The following is a 15,226-nucleotide window of genomic DNA, read 5'->3' on the forward strand; positions in this document are numbered from 1 at the left end:
CCAATGTGTTCGTTCACCCTGACCCGAAATGCCCTCTTGGTCCGCCCAATATACTGGAGGCCACAGGGGCACTGTAAAAGGTAAACCACAGCCTCCGAGGAGCAAGTAATAAAGGACTCTATGTCATATGTCCTAGAAGTGCTCGAAGATGCGATACTAGAAATCTTAGAGCCCCTATATGAATTCAGGGTACAGACCTGACAGTTCTTACATTTATAATAGCCAACTAGATTTTGAAAAAAACATCTATTGGCCTTAGGCGGGTCTTGTACACTGGGGGCAATCTTGTTTCCCAGTGAAGAGGCCCCTTTAAAAATTATTGGAGGTTTAACAGGCAGAACTGGATTCAAAACATGGTCACTAGTAAGTAAGTGCCAATGTTTCTGAATCAGGTTTCTCACACCACGATGCTGGACTGAGAAAGTCGTGACAAACGGTACACCACCCTGTGTACCTGCCCTGGCACTTTGTCTATCTGCCAGTAGTGAGGGTCTGTCTCTAGTCCGGGCAATCTCCATAGTGTCACCAAGAGAAACGGGATCATATCCCTTTTCTAGGAATCTACCTGCCAAAATCGCTGCCTGTTCATCATATTTTACTATATCCGAACAGTTCCGTCTGAGGCGTAGAAATTGCCCCAGGGGAACAGCTTTTAGCCAAGGTTGAAAATGGCAACTATCGGTAGGGATGTACGAATTCCTGTCTGTTGACTTGAAATATGTAGATGTAATGAACTCATTGCCAACCCTCCTGATGTTAAGATCAAGAAAGTTGACCTCATCCTGGCTAGCCTCAAAGCTAAATTTAATTCCTCTGTTGTTTTCGTTTAGACCAGCCATAAACGACCGCAAGTCTGGCTCTGTTCCTTCCCAAAGGAGGAGGACGTCATCGATATACCTCGCCCACAGGACTATCTCAGACCTTCTAGGGGCATCGACGACGTCCTCCTCCCATTTGGCCATAAAGAGGTTGGCCAGGCTGGGGGCATATTTAGCCCCCATGGCCACTCCCCTATCCTGGCGGTAAAATTGCTGGTCAAACCAGAAATAGTTGTGTCCGGCCGCATATTCCAACAGTTCTATTAGGAAGTCAATCTGAGCTGAAGGAAGGCCTGATCCCCTCTGTAGGAATAATCTCACTGCCTCGACCCCTAAAGAATGGGGAATGATGGTATACAGTGAGTTCACGTCTGCTGTGACCAACCAAAGACCATCTCCAGGGGTGATACCGGACAGGAGATTGATTATATGTTTGGTGTCCTTGACATAAGACGGAACCTTTTGGACCAGAGGTTGTAGATAATGATCTATATACTTGCCCACCCGGGACGTAACCGAGTCGATACCACTGACTATGGGTCGTCCTGGGGGGCAAGATTGATTCTTATGAAGCTTCGGGAGGTAATAAATAACAGGTGTACGGGGGGCACAGGGTATCAAAAAGAGTTTTTCTTTATCATTTAGAATGCCCCTCCGGTGACCTCCCTCCACGATCCTACCCAATTCCTTCCTATATTTGTCCACTGGATCCCGATTCAGGATAGTGTACGTTTCCCTATCTTCCAAGATGCGATGCATCTCTTTCATATAGTCACAACGGTCTAGTACCACAATCCCCCCCCCTTTATCGGCAGGTCTAATGACCAGGGACTTGTTATTACACAAGGTGTCTAGGCCCATCTCCAAATCTCTCCGCATTTTAACTTTCTTTACCCTAATATCCTCCAGGTCACGTAGTACCACATCCCTGAACACCTTAATACTGGGTGCAAGGGATCCTGGAGGGTTAAAAAGGGAAGCATTTGAGAGGTTGGAGTGTTGAAACTCCGTAATTCTCGTAGTACTCTCTCTGATGGGATTACCCAGCATATATCGTTTTATGTTTAGCTTACGGACGAATTTGTGTACGTCCATATAAGTTTGAAACTTGCTCAGGCATCTGGGCGGAGCAAATTTCAAACCTTTGTCTAGTATTTTGGTTTCAGAGGTAGTGAGTATCTGTTTGCTGAGGTTAAAGATTCCAGTTCCTATGGCCTCTTTCTTTTTTGTTGATTGGGCTCGCCTCCCCCCTCTAACCCCTCTCTTTGTTCGACGGACCTTTTTAGGCCTCTGCTGTCCCTGGGAAAAAAATGTTGGTTATTATTTCCACTGATGTGGGGCCCTTCCTCATAGGCGGGCTGTTGGTGTCCCTGTCTGAACCCTGGGCTCCCCTGAAGATGGGGGTCCGGATGGCGTCTATGGTCCGCCCTCCAATTCCCCCCTGCTCGGCCCGATCCCCTGGGGGTCTCAGAATCAGAGAGGGGAAAAAAACGATTTTGAGTGGGAACATTATAGTTATAATTCCTATCATCTCTGTTATGATAGGGGAGGTTCCCTTGATAGGGGGCCTGAGTCCATTCTGGGGGCCCATAGGTCCCTGAATGGCTGGGTCGTCCTGTTCTCGGAGAGAAAGGCACTCGATAAGGGTGTGGCCCATTTGGCTTGGGACCTTTTTTGGGGATTCTCTGTTGGGGAGCTCCCACATATTGATTCCTAGACTGGTTTGGAGTTTTATGATTGTTCATAGGTCTCCTAAACCCATAACTAGTACCGGGATAAGGTTGGGTGCTATTCGGGGGTGGTTGTGCGGGGTTACCTCCCACTGCACCCAATAAATTCAGTTGTTGGGATGTGTCCATCTGGACCTCCACCACCTCTTCCAAATCTAAATCCCTCTGCCAGGAAAATACCATCCCCGTATTGTAATCCTCCTTATCTCTATTGTATTTCCTTTTTTTCTTAATTTTCTGATCTTTTTCTTCTTTTTCAAGCACCTTCAACAGGTTCTTGGAACATTCCCTATATTCCTCACTATCCCTGAGAGGTAGTAGGGAATCCCTAATGGCCTTAATCTCTATATCCAATCGGGCTGCTTTCTCGCTCTTCTTCTGAGTTAAAAAGCGTAGTAAGCTCACACCCGATTCATTAAAATATCTGTACCAGCCTTCTAAGTCCGGTTCCCCTTGTTGGGGACTGACGTTCCACCTCAGACTCCTAGGGACCATTGCCTCCCTGATATATGTCTCCAGGAAGGCAATGTCCCATTGGAGGTGGATCTCGGATGTGGTCAAATTCTTAAGTCGTAAGAAAAGACCACTCGTGTCGGAGACCACTGACGGTGGGGTAGAGTCAAAAACCCCAGTTGTGTCTACAACCCTTTTTGCCCGAAACTCAAAATTATCCATGATCTTAAAAACTTGGTATGACCCAAAACAACCGAAGCAGCAATTAGACTATTTGGAAAGTAAACAAACAGGAAAAAGAGGGGAAAAACTGCGCTATGGGAAAAAGAAGCAAATAGTGTTGAACGGAAGCTGCAATTCAAATATATACCAAAAATATATCAAACAAAAATAGAAAAAAGAAGAACTGCGCTAACCACAAGATACCCAATGTGATTAGGGTATATGAAAGTATCAGACCCACACTGTGGGTCTTAGTATCTAGTGTGTTAATATTGTGAATTCCCCAGACTCAATATATGTGTATCAAACTCTGTGCATAAACCCCTAAACCATAAAGATAAGAATATAAAGAATATATATTTGCTATTAGGCATAAATGACCTATCGAAAAAATACTAAATCTGTGTTCAGAGACACTCTGTCTAATGTCCATACAATCATATATCAAAAAATTAAAAAATTAAATAAAAAATAAACATAAAAAATAAATGTCCATATAGTGAATGAACACCAGTGAAACAAAAATTTCAAATGAGGTACGACAATAAAGAAAAGTTCCAAACGACTGAATTGCAAATGCACGGATTGAAAATCTTCTCCAAAGACGTGGTGTGCTTATCCCATCACCGAAATAAATGAATCAGCTCCTTACCAGATCCAGACGACCCCCCGTTACAGAGGGTCACCACAAGCAGTAGTAGTCAAAAGGGTGTCCGGATAGCGCCTCCTCCTCAGATGGTCACGAATCTTCCACACGATGGGGTTGTGGCTGTTACTCACTCCCAACACGACGTGGTGTCACATAAGGGAAAACATAGGCTCCAGATAGTGTAAAACCAAATGACTTTAATTCTTAAAAAGCGAACGTAAACACTTACATAAAAGACTTTAAAAGCAGGTTCAAAACAAAGACGTGCACCGGCCGGATACACGCCAACGCCAAGACCAACCCGTCCTTCCTGGTCCACAAAAACGAACACGACTTGGGGTGACGTCGACACGTTCGCACCGCCCTACGCGTTTCGTAATAATTTATCCCGGTACTAGTTATGGGTTTAGGAGACCTATGAACAATCATAAAACTCCAAACCAGTCTAGGAATCAATATGTGGGAGCTCCCCAACAGAGAATCCCCAAAAAAGGTCCCAAGCCAAATGGGCCACACCCTTATCGAGTGCCTTTCTCTCCGAGAACAGGACGACCCAGCCATTCAGGGACCTATGGGCCCCCAGAATGGACTCAGGCCCCCTATCAAGGGAACCTCCCCTATCATAACAGAGATGATAGGAATTATAACTATAATGTTCCCACTCAAAATCGTTTTTTTCCCCTCTCTGATTCTGAGACCCCCAGGGGATCGGGCCGAGCAGGGGGGAATTGGAGGGCGGACCATAGACGCCATCCGGACCCCCATCTTCAGGGGAGCCCAGGGTTCAGACAGGGACACCAACAGCCCGCCTATGAGGAAGGGCCCCACATCAGTGGAAATAATAACCAACATTTTTTTCCCAGGGACAGCAGAGGCCTAAAAAGGTCCGTCGAACAAAGAGAGGGGTTAGAGGGGGGAGGCGAGCCCAATCAACAAAAAAGAAAGAGGCCATAGGAACTGGAATCTTTAACCTCAGCAAACAGATACTCACTACCTCTGAAACCAAAATACTAGACAAAGGTTTGAAATTTGCTCCGCCCAGATGCCTGAGCAAGTTTCAAACTTATATGGACGTACACAAATTCGTCCGTAAGCTAAACATAAAACGATATATGCTGGGTAATCCCATCAGAGAGAGTACTACGAGAATTACGGAGTTTCAACACTCCAACCTCTCAAATGCTTCCCTTTTTAACCCTCCAGGATCCCTTGCACCCAGTATTAAGGTGTTCAGGGATGTGGTACTACGTGACCTGGAGGATATTAGGGTAAAGAAAGTTAAAATGCGGAGAGATTTGGAGATGGGCCTAGACACCTTGTGTAATAACAAGTCCCTGGTCATTAGACCTGCCGATAAAGGGGGGGGGATTGTGGTACTAGACCGTTGTGACTATATGAAAGAGATGCATCGCATCTTGGAAGATAGGGAAACGTACACTATCCTGAATCGGGATCCAGTGGACAAATATAGGAAGGAATTGGGTAGGATCGTGGAGGGAGGTCACCGGAGGGGCATTCTAAATGATAAAGAAAAACTCTTTTTGATACCCTGTGCCCCCCGTACACCTGTTATTTATTACCTCCCGAAGCTTCATAAGAATCAATCTTGCCCCCCGGGACGACCCATAGTCAGTGGTATCGACTCGGTTACGTCCCGGGTGGGCAAGTATATAGATCATTATCTACAACCTCTGGTCCAAAAGGTTCCGTCTTATGTCAAGGACACCAAACATATAATCAATCTCCTGTCCGGTATCACCCCTGGAGATGGTCTTTGGTTGGTCACAGCAGACGTGAACTCACTGTATACCATCATTCCCCATTCTTTAGGGGTCGAGGCAGTGAGATTATTCCTACAGAGGGGATCAGGCCTTCCTTCAGCTCAGATTGACTTCCTAATAGAACTGTTGGAATATGCGGCCGGACACAACTATTTCTGGTTTGACCAGCAATTTTACCGCCAGGATAGGGGAGTGGCCATGGGGGCTAAATATGCCCCCAGCCTGGCCAACCTCTTTATGGCCAAATGGGAGGAGGACGTCGTCGATGCCCCTAGAAGGTCTGAGATAGTCCTGTGGGCGAGGTATATCGATGACGTCCTCCTCCTTTGGGAAGGAACAGAGCCAGACTTGCGGTCGTTTATGGCTGGTCTAAACGAAAACAACAGAGGAATTAAATTTAGCTTTGAGGCTAGCCAGGATGAGGTCAACTTTCTTGATCTTAACATCAGGAGGGTTGGCAATGAGTTCATTACATCTACATATTTCAAGTCAACAGACAGGAATTCGTACATCCCTACCGATAGTTGCCATTTTCAACCTTGGCTAAAAGCTGTTCCCCTGGGGCAATTTCTACGCCTCAGACGGAACTGTTCGGATATAGTAAAATATGATGAACAGGCAGCGATTTTGGCAGGTAGATTCCTAGAAAAGGGATATGATCCCGTTTCTCTTGGTGACACTATGGAGATTGCCCGGACTAGAGACAGACCCTCACTACTGGCAGATAGACAAAGTGCCAGGGCAGGTACACAGGGTGGTGTACCGTTTGTCACGACTTTCTCAGTCCAGCATCGTGGTGTGAGAAACCTGATTCAGAAACATTGGCACTTACTTACTAGTGACCATGTTTTGAATCCAGTTCTGCCTGTTAAACCTCAAATAATTTTTAAAGGGGCCTCTTCACTGGGAAACAAGATTGCCCCCAGTGTACAAGACCCGCCTAAGGCCAATAGATGTTTTTTTCAAAATCTAGTTGGCTATTATAAATGTAAGAACTGTCAGGTCTGTACCCTGAATTCATATAGGGGCTCTAAGATTTCTAGTATCGCATCTTCGAGCACTTCTAGGACATATGACATAGAGTCCTTTATTACTTGCTCCTCGGAGGCTGTGGTTTACCTTTTACAGTGCCCCTGTGGCCTCCAGTATATTGGGCGGACCAAGAGGGCATTTCGGGTCAGGGTGAACGAACACATTGGTAACATCAGACGGGGGTTCGACAAACACCCTGTGTCCAGGCATTACGATCAGACACACAAGAGAGACCCATCAGGCACCCTATTTGTTGGCTTAGATAAATATAAGCCCCACTGGAGGGGGGGGTCCTTGGTCAGGGAGATATCCAAGCTCGAAATGGCCTGGATTCATAAATTAAAAACATACACTCCGTTTGGCCTCAATGTGGACACCGATGTAAATGCCTTCATTAATAACTCATGAAGTGACCTGTTTTGATGTAATGTTTCCCTACAATGGTTTTACTGTATTAGTTACTGTGAAAAATCACCTGATTGCATTATTAATTTTTCTTGCTGCATTATTAATTTTTTCTTGCTGTTTACTTTGGTGTATATCATTGTAGAGCACATTCTGGTGTGACAGACCTGGCTTTGGGTCTGGCGGCCTTTTAGGTTACTGTTAGGTCTATCCCTCGACGTTGTTTTGGGGCACTCCAGAAAAGTCCCTGGGGAACACGCGAGACAAGAAGGCACTTGAAATACATGTCTACAACAATCTCATTTCCTAAGTGAATTTGATTGCTATATAAACACACCGGGTAAACGCACTACCTTTGAGGTATCTTTACACCTATTTGTCCACACGTAACTGGACCTGTTGGCCGTATGAATGCAGCAGGAAGCGTAGAATTTCTGATGCATTCCTGTCCCTATTTGGGATGGCCTATTTATTTTTTCTATTTTTTATTATTATTTTTTTCTAATACATTATTATAATTTTTTATTTTTTTTACCTTATTGATTTTTAATCTATTTTATCCTTCTGTTTTGGCGATCCACACTGTACCCTGTTCCGGGGTTCAGGAGGCGCACTTTCATGTGAGGGCATCTGCCATGTTACTCTGCCGATAGGGCTAATACCTGGAAGCGAGGCTTGGCTTATGATCCTATAACGTCCACATGAAAACGAGGCTTGGCCCGCAACCATAGGACGTTCGTTGCGGAGACGCACATCTGACGTTCGTGAGTGATAGTGAGGCTTGGCCTACGTTCTCTTTGATTACTATTGTTGGTGACGTCTAAAATGGCCGCTGACCCAAAGTGAGGCTTGGTTAAATATATGGTTATAAAAGGGGTGACGTCGCACGCCGCCCGTGCCCCTGGACGACGTAAATTATTACGAAACGCGTAGGGCGGTGCGAACGTGTCGACGTCACCCCAAGTCGTGTTCGTTTTTGTGGACCAGGAAGGACGGGTTGGTCTTGGCGTTGGCGTGTATCCGGCCGGTGCACGTCTTTGTTTTGAACCTGCTTTTAAAGTCTTTTATGTAAGTGTTTACGTTCGCTTTTTAAGAATTAAAGTCATTTGGTTTTACACTATCTGGAGCCTATGTTTTCCCTTATGTGACACCACGTCGTGTTGGGAGTGAGTAACAGCCACAACCCCATCGTGTGGAAGATTCGTGACCATCTGAGGAGGAGGCGCTATCCGGACACCCTTTTGACTACTACTGCTTGTGGTGACCCTCTGTAACGGGGGGTCGTCTGGATCTGGTAAGGAGCTGATTCATTTATTTCGGTGATGGGATAAGCACACCACGTCTTTGGAGAAGATTTTCAATCCGTGCATTTGCAATTCAGTCGTTTGGAACTTTTCTTTATTGTCGTACCTCATTTGAAATTTTTGTTTCACTGGTGTTCATTCACTATATGGACATTTATTTTTTATGTTTATTTTTTATTTAATTTTTTAATTTTTTGATATATGATTGTATGGACATTAGACAGAGTGTCTCTGAACACAGATTTAGTATTTTTTCGATAGGTCATTTATGCCTAATAGCAAATATATATTCTTTATATTCTTATCTTTATGGTTTAGGGGTTTATGCACAGAGTTTGATACACATATATTGAGTCTGGGGAATTCACAATATTAACACACTAGATACTAAGACCCACAGTGTGGGTCTGATACTTTCATATACCCTAATCACATTGGGTATCTTGTGGTTAGCGCAGTTCTTCTTTTTTCTAATTAACGGATCACGTTCATCTCGATTGCTCCTGCATGGGAGCCCCTCCCCCCCACCAGAGCACCAAAATATTATATAAAAGTGAATAAAAGAAATAATGTATGTCTAAAATCGCAAAATCTTGTGTACCTTACTGCCATTATTTATGAAAAACAAATGCTGCCATTTTAGTCTTATTCAATCTAAACCCCTTCAACTCCTGAAACTTTTACCCCCGCCCCATGAACAAGCCATTTTTTGCGTTACTGCGTTGCGTTACTGTAACTGATTGTCATTTGTGCGGTCATGCAGCGCTGTACCCAAGTAAAATTGATGTCCATTTTTTTCCACTAATAGCATTTTCTTTTGGTGATATTTTATTTTTTGCAATATAATCATACGGACAATTTTAACTTTTTTGATATAAAAAAAAGGCCAATGTGTATTCTGCTATATATTTTTAGTAAAAAAAATCCCAATAAATGTATATTGATTGTATTGAACAAAAGTTATTGCATCTACAAAATAAAGGATAGATTTATGGCATTTTGTTTTCTAGTAATGGCGGCAATCAGTGATTTTTTAGCAGGACTACAACATTGTGGTGGACAAATCAGACACTTTTTGGGAACCAGTGACACTAATACAGTGATCAGTGCTAAAAATATGCACTGTCACTGTACTGACACTGGCTGGGAAGAGTTAACATCAGGGGTGATCAAAGGGTTAGCTGTGTCATTAGGGTGTGCTTAATAACTGTGTGGGGATGGGCTCACTAGATGAACAGTGTGGTTAGCAGGATCACAAGATCACTCTGTTCATCTCTGACAGAACAGCGATCTGCCTTGTTTACATCAGTAGACCACTGTTCCAGCTCTGTGGGGAGCGACTGCAGGTGGCTGCTGGACCTGCTGATTGCCCCCCCCCCCTCTGGTCGTGCCTTTGCTGGCTGTTGCACAAAATGGCGTAAGGTACACCTTATTTTCTGGCAGTGCCCCTCCCCGAGACTAGACTCTGGAAATTCACCTGGTTCCACTTTTGGGAAGTTTTGGCAACTTTTGGGAAGTTTTCTTTTTTTGTTTTTGGCATGGGGACCCGTTAAAATTCATATGAGATCTGATGGATATGATATCAACTATAAGGAACCCACACATAATTTTTTTAAAACTATTCTTGCCATTTTCCTGGCCATGAAAGTGAAGGGGGCCATTAAAGTCACTTCTGGCATCCTTAACAACCATTGGCAGCTGGAATTGCTATTATACATGGCTTTTAGCTCCCAACACATGGGTAAATGTGCAGGCATTTGTCCAAATACCCAAGCAGTCAAGGTGTGGTCTGAACTTGTGTTCACACTGAACGTTAAGCTCATCCCTAGAGATTGATACTCTTGGACGTCTCAGTTTACCAGTTGACTTCAGTGGAGAATTCCTCTTAAAGCGGGAGTCCGCCGGGACTCCGCGTTTTTTTTTTTTTAAAAGCCAGCAGCTACAAATACTGCAGCTGCTGACTTTTAAAATAGTGACACTTACCTGTCCAGCGCCCCCGCGATGTCGGCACCCGAAGCCAATCTCTCGATCGTCTCTCGGGTGCTGCCGCCGCCATCTTGGGTATGGGAATCAGGAAGTGGAGCTTTTCGGCTTCATTTCCCGGTTCCCTACTGTGCATGCGTGAGTCGCGCTGCGCAATAAGGATGGACCCGCTGCCTCTGGGATCTGTATGTTTCCCAGCAGGCAGCGGGGGGGACTTTCGGAAAGGGGCGTAATCTACGCCCCTTTCCGCAGAGAGCTATCCCGGAAGTGGGTGCAGATACCTGTACTGTACAGGTATCTGCACCCCCCTCCCCCCTGAAAGGTGCCAATTGTGGCGCCGGAGGGGGGGAGGGTTTCGATGAGTGGAAGGTCCACTTTAGGGTGGACCTCCGCTTTAAATGAAGAAGCATTCTTGCAACAAAGGCAATGGGATTTTTTTTTCTTTTGCAGGTATACCTGTGTGATATTTTTTTTTATTCTTTTTAATATCAAGGTCACTTTAACCTACAGCAAATAATCAGCAATCATTTTCCTATTTTAAACATGTTGAACAGTAAATTAAAATGAGTTGCTCTGGGTTACATATTCCCCCACTAGTGTTGAGATTCTGATTAAGACTGTTTCTCTTTATAAGAATTTGAAGTTCATTAAAGTTAATTGCAACAAACTCAATGAACTAAAGGATCTGATGAGCTCATTGATTTTTTAATCAAGAAAGTTTACAGTATTTGAATAAGCATAGTGGAATCAAGTTGGGCAGGGTCACAAGGAGTCTCTATGATGATCCCCATTGACAATCATGACATACGGAAAAGCAGAGGAAGCTACATGCATTTCCTAACATTTTTAAATATGACTTTGTGCTTCTCTATCCTAGGAACTGGTATTTCTGCAATAATGTGCTTGCCTCCATATAGTGAAATGGGAATGCCTATTATGCTATACAACATGCCCTTCTCCCTGTTAACTGTATAATCATATATGAATATATATCACAAATTATGATTATAATATAACTGTACATTATAAGTAAAACGGTATTTTATCAACAACAATGTAAACACACACACACATTTTTACAGATATACCATATTCATGAACAATGCAATGTTAGTATTCAATCACAATGTCATATAATAACAAACGGTACCCCTCTTGGACACATCAAAAAGAGAAAAGCAAATGGTGTGCATGGCCATTTATCTTTGAACAGTGGGCTTGACCTAAAGAGGCATGGGGAAATTGCATATGGTTCTGTTTGGACATATCATGTTCTGTCTGCTGTATACACTGTACATTTCCAATAGTGAATTTATCCACAAAATATGCCTTAATAACTGTTCGACTGGCAAGTATCTCCCAGACAGACACAAACTTTCAGACAAAGGATCTTTCATAAAATAATAAAAGTCTTCCACTTCATTTGCAAGTGTCTAGCTCATATATTTTCCACATGTTTGCAGGCAAAAAAAAAAAAATCAGTTTAATGAATGAAGTAATTACATTTAAATGAATGAATACATTTTACTTGGAGGTTTTTTGTTTCAGCGTGATATGAATCAGAACAACAGAGAAAAACAACGCAAAGAAATTCCAAATAAAATTGACAATTCATTAACAAATAATCAGTGCGACACTATAAAAACGTATATTCAAATAAAAAGGTAATAAACTGTAATTATTCACTGCATTTAGTATAAAATATGTTAACGCATTGCAATCTAAAACAATCACTAAAATCAAAATGTCTCCAGTGCATTTAAGTGTTAATAAACCCAGGGCCCTGCATTCACTATAGCTGGTCTCCCACAGTACACAGACCATGGAAATGCAATAGTTTTAGTAAATATAAACTGTTAAATAACTTTTCTCAGCAGCAGTATATAGCAACCTTATGACTTCTATCAGTTGCTGGCAAAGCTTGTAGGAGGAGTTTTCATACTGCACTGAGTTTTACTATCAGGATCCAGGACCCCTGACACTCTGTTTGGACAGTGCTGATTGGCCCTGTGCTGATCCCATGTACCGTCCCAAGAACAAAAAAAAAAACTCTCTAGCAATACACAGCAAACTGAGCGTGTGCAGCCTGATTCAAACGACTGTCTTATCTAGGCATGTTCTTGAGTCAGTGGAAGAGGAGGATCTGTGCATACAGAATCAAACAGCCTTTTTACACAATGCAGATGATTAACCCCTTAGGTTCCACAGTGAGTATAATAAGCATGCTTTATTACATATACAGATTGATTTTACTGTTGTGTTCACCTTTATACATAATAAACACAATATATTTAAAAATTACAATAACATATAAGAGCATTAAAAAAGTTTAAAACATGTCCTGATAGCACTGGTACTACACTTAGAATCAATATTAAAAAAAGTGAAAGTCCATTACTAACAAAGTCAGGTCCCAAGTGTGATATCATGTGATATCAAGTGCAAGGATCTCCTGCTTGTGCCAGACCTAATAAAATTACCTCCTGGATAATTTGAGGTCTCAAAGACTTGTTTTCCATAGACGTTTAAACTAGCAATATGATCTCTCCCCTGGTTTATCACTTAAAAAAGAGGCTGTAGTAAGATATTCCTCATAGTATGAATGAAGGCATACAAAAGAGGAAGAACAGCATAGTGCTCACTGTATTGTTTATTGTGAAAACATGAAGGGATTTTCAGCACAAAACAAAATCCATCAAGCAGTACTACAAAGAAATGTCATGCAGTGGGACTACTCACAGCCTTATGCTGTCATCAGCACAAGAACTCTGCCTTATGTGTATTGTTCTACATGACTTCATCAGAATGTACTGAATTAAAATGAACTAATTACATTTAAATGAATTAATACGTTTTACTTGGACATTATTTTTAGCATGATATGATTCAGAGCAACAGAAAAATATCAAATAAACCAAAGCCAAAGATATCCAAATAAACTTGAACCATTGATAAAGACCAAACACAAATAATATCAGTGTGCACCTTTCCCATCAGTGCCCCTCCTTACATCAGGGTCCCTATCAAATCCCCCCCTACAGTAGAGTCCCCATATGAGCTCCATTACATCAGAGTCCACATCAGAGCCCCTCCTTATATTAGAGTCCCAATCAAAATGCCCCTTACAATAGATTACCCATCAGAATCCCTCTTACATTAGAGTTCACCTTTTCTCAGAGTCCACATCAGGCTCCCACGTTACATCAGGGTCCCCATCAGACTGCTCCTTACATCAAGGTCCCCATCAAAGAGAACACTGCACTTCAACTGCAGGCCAAATAAAATCTTGCAGCAGGCTGCATATAGCTACAGGTCATAGTTTTGAGGCCCCTGGTTCAGATTAATGGAGCACTTCATTAAATGTTAAGGGCCCAGTCTGAGAAGAGCTAGGTTCATTCATAATATTTTCAAACATGTACACCTGAAGCTTTACTGGGTGGGAAACTAGGTTTCAATATTTCAATATTCTGTGGGTCTCCTGCACTGATGTGCACAGAGTACTTGTCCTTTTTGACCCTATTGTTTATTTTAATTTTTTTTAAGTGCAGCACTGCTTAAAGCAGTTGTAAACCGCAACATTTAAAAAAAAATACCCTGCAAGGCAATGGTATAATGTGCTAATTTGCATTACATAACGGGCACATTTTGAAATACTTACGTAAGAACGAAGCCCTTCAGCGATGTGCTGCCACCACTGACAGGGCTTCCATCTTTATCTGGTCTTCCTTTTCAGGGTTTGCCGACTGTATGAGTGGTGATCACTCCCACACATATGCACAGGAGACCTTGGCTGCGTCACCGTCTGCATCCAGTTTGAATACCTCCTAAACAGCACAAGTTATGGAGATATTCACTGCACCTAGAGGTAAGCCTTATTATTGGCTTACCTGAAGGTACAGGTGCAAAAAAGGAGTTTACTACCACTTTAATTCCTTTATTCCCCCTTAATGGGACTTACTATTCAACACTATATTACTATTCAACACTATATCTCAATAAATCATTAGACAAAAAACTAAAATTTAAATTATTTCCCTGCATGCTGAAATAACCCATCACATGTGCATTATGTCATAACGATATTGAAAACATATACACATAATATTTTTTTCTTCTAAAACCACCATGGGATTTCGTAAATATGGTCCACTAGTAACACTACAGTCTCAAATAATATCCCAGTGCTTCACAATCCAATGTTTAGTCTCACTCTGTTTTCCTGCACCAAGCACACTATTCTCCCAGATAATGATCTATTCACCCACTCAGAGCCTTTCCCTTTAAGGGTAATAAATCTTGGTTTCATCCATTTCAATTTCTGGATAGTAAGTTGTCTCCAAACACCTCTGAGATCCTTTCAGATAAAACATTTCCACCTTTAGGCTGGGTTCACACTGCTGCGGGGGGAGATCCGGATGTGATTCGCACCGCAAATCACATCCGATCTCCGTAGCGATGCGAGTTCAGCCATACAGATAGTATGGCTGAATTCGCATCGCTCCCGCAGCAAACTCGCACAGGACCATTTTTTTGGTCCGCAACAGAATCGGATCGCATGGGGGTTCACACCATGCGATCCGATTCCTGTGCGAGTCGGCAGATCGCACTGCGATATGCGGACGGATCTGGGGGTGTCATTAACATATCATTGACACTCCCAGCCGTCCGCATAGGGCAGTGTGAACTGCCGGCGGGAGTAATGCGATGCGGGAACGCCGCAAATCCGCAGCGTTTTCCCGCATCACATTACTCCCGCCGGCAGTTCACACTGCCCTATGCGGACGGCTGGGAGTGTCAATGATATGTTAATAACACCCCCAGATCCGTCCGCATATCGCAGTGCGATCTG

Source organism: Lithobates pipiens, unplaced genomic scaffold, assembly GCF_037356315.1.
Source record: "Lithobates pipiens isolate NorthernLeopardFrog02 unplaced genomic scaffold, aLitPip1_a1.2 Scaffold_19, whole genome shotgun sequence".
NCBI lineage: Eukaryota > Metazoa > Chordata > Amphibia > Anura > Ranidae > Lithobates > Lithobates pipiens.